This window comes from Bos indicus x Bos taurus, chromosome X (assembly GCF_003369695.1).
Source record: "Bos indicus x Bos taurus breed Angus x Brahman F1 hybrid chromosome X, Bos_hybrid_MaternalHap_v2.0, whole genome shotgun sequence".
Classification (NCBI taxonomy): Eukaryota; Metazoa; Chordata; class Mammalia; order Artiodactyla; family Bovidae; genus Bos; species Bos indicus x Bos taurus.
In genome coordinates this window covers 73,026,278-73,029,152 of record NC_040105.1, presented here as the reverse complement: position 1 = coordinate 73,029,152, position 2,875 = coordinate 73,026,278, and positions in this window count along the sequence as shown.

Genomic DNA, 2,875 nt, shown 5'->3' with positions numbered 1-2,875 from the left:
AAGTCTCTGGGATTATTCTCATTTATTTTCTTTTTTTTTTTTTTTTTTCTGTTCCACAGCAGAGATTTCCACCACTATGTCTTCTGGGTCACTTGAGGACGGCATGACAACCCACCACAGTATTCTTGCCTGGAGAATTTCATGGACAGAGGAGCCTGGGAGTCCATGGAGGCTACAGTCCATGGGGTTGCAAAAAGTTGGTCATGGGGGTGTCAATATGCAGTTTCTATAGCTGCAAGTAAGGTTGGTAGCTTTTCTTCTTTAGTTGCATGGCCCCTGGGATTCAACTATGGTTTTAACCTCACCTCTGCATGTGGGCCACCCATAGGTGTCTGCTCCTGAAGCGCCCTAGAGCACTCGGGTCTGCCCAAGTGAGGACAGAGTGAGGAGGTGGCACAGTTGCTGGAGTCACAGGAGCCCTGGCAGGGACAAGTACACAAGGGGTCAGCAGCCTAAAAAGACTAGGCCCTGGTGGTGACACAGATTGAGAGATCTGACCCTGGTGGGAGCCTTTCCTAGCTCCTAGCCACTGTCACAAGATGGGCAGCTCCAGCAGGGGGCCCTCCTAATGGCTGACAGCAGGTGTGTGAGGACCAGGCCTGGTAAAGCCTGTTCCTTGTGCCTGGGGTGGGGAAGGGGCCAGAAAGTGGGGAGAGAGGCAGCAATGGTGGCTCTATCCCTGTGCATCACTCAACTAAGGCACCTTGCTTCTATGGCAGCTTGAGTTTCCTCCATGAGCATGTCCTGTTGCATATTCCCTCACTCCAATCCCCTCAGGCTTTCTCCTCACAGCCAGTAGCAGTCCTCTCCCTTGGTTTGCTCATGATCCAGCACCCAGGTCCGGTGCACACAGGCAGACACATGTTCCAGGCTGAAACGCACAGGATTGTGGCCCAGGTCATCTGTGTAGGTCTCACTCTGTCCTTCCTGCCCCAAAATAGCCCTTTTGCTTTCCTCTGACAGCTCCAGGTGCTTTTCTTCTGTCCCAACTAATTTCCCATTGGTGAGAGAATTTCCCTGGATATGGGAATCTCTCTGCTCCTTCAGCTGCTCCCACCCCAGAGGTGTGGGTCCTATCCTGCTTCCTCTCATCTTCTTTTTCCCTTCTTTTCTCCTACCTGGTTATGCAGGAATATTTCTTGTCCTTTCTGATGTTCGAGGTCTTCTGTTAATGTTCAACTGGTGCTCTGTGAAAATTGTTCTGTCTGTATTCTTGATGTGTTTGTGGAGAGAGATGAAGTCTATATTTTCCTACTACTTCACCATCTTGCTTTTTCTAAGGGATTATTGATTTTACTCCTTATGCCCCTAGAACATCCACTTCTAGTTTTATAAATTAGGCCATTAACATTAATAGCTACAATAATTTTTCCTGATTTTTCCTCATTTTATTAATATAATCAGCTCTTTTTCTGTTATATATTTATTTTCTAACTAGAATAGTAACATAACCATATATAACTTTTGTTTCCTGGGTCACATCATCATGAATGTAAAATAGAGTTATTTTAGCAATCATTAAATAGTATTTCTATAAATCTGGGCTCATTTGTTTTAAAAATAAGTCTAATACCTGCTCTACTTCTCCCTTCTCAAGGGCCCGGTGCATCACAATTAGATTCGAGAGTCCTTAGGACATTTCGCAGATGCCATGTGAACCAGTCCTCTTGGCTGCTACTTGGTGCCTTTCATTTCTTCCTCTTCTTGCTGTAGTAATGTCTCCTGTCCTTGTCTATGTCCCCCAAGAGCTATGAAATCCACTGCCATGGATTGAAGGCACCACTCATTACTTTACTTGTAACTATTGAAGGGTCTTGCTGCTAATGATATTCTTGGACATTTTTATGGTAAGACTGATCATATTAACTGCCCTTGCCTGAGAGGGATATATGAACTGAGGATGCCATCTCTTACCTCAGGTTTCTAACACTGTTGGTCCTGAAAGTTCAAAGTAAGGAATAAACACTTAATGTGTCATGTATACAGTATAGTCAAGGTAAAACAGTTACGTAATGTTGTGTGATGAGGTGAAACAGCTCATTACACTTTTCACTCTTTTTTTGTTTGGTATCCCTCTAGGACTCAAAAATATGAGTCCCTTTGAGTGAGCTGGGTCGGTGACTAATCCATCTGAGTGATATACACCTCTGCTATAACTGTAATCACTTTTTCTAATGGGGCTGAACTATTGTCTTTGAATTCATCTTGAGTTTGGTAACTTTTTTCTTTCCTGTGAGTGAATTATTTTATCTTCCAAGAGGTTCTTTGGTCCCTCTGATAGCTTGGTTCCTAGAACTGCTTTTCAACTGGTCCACTAAGTACGTCCAAACATGTCAAAACCCTAAATGGAACAAAACTTGGGTATATATTGAGACCCCATGCAACTTTCTGTTTCTGGCAAAAATTTTGTAGTATATGCTACCATCTATATCTCAGGAATAAATTCTTGCAATGATGGTAAAATAATCAATTCTTTAATACTCTAAGCTTAGCTCACAGGCTCAGATTATCACATACTGTACAACACTCAACTTTGTGATATCCTCTCCTGGTGCACAGGCACACACACACACACACACACACACACACACACACACACTCACAAAGATGATTGTATAAAGCTGGGCTATAATGCAGATTCCAAATTACCTCTGATGTGAATTCATACTCTTTTTCAAGATTAGCATTTTCCTTTCTGTCTCTGATGCCTTCCACCTTACAGAAGTAGGCCCCTGGGTAATTTATGCCTTCTGAAACTTGCTGAGACCTCTCTGGAGGAGCCACATGTTCATAAACCACTGTTCACCACTGTTCATTGGAAACCTGTGGTTATAGGTAAGCAGATTCCCTTGTTTATAATGGCAATCACTCCAAC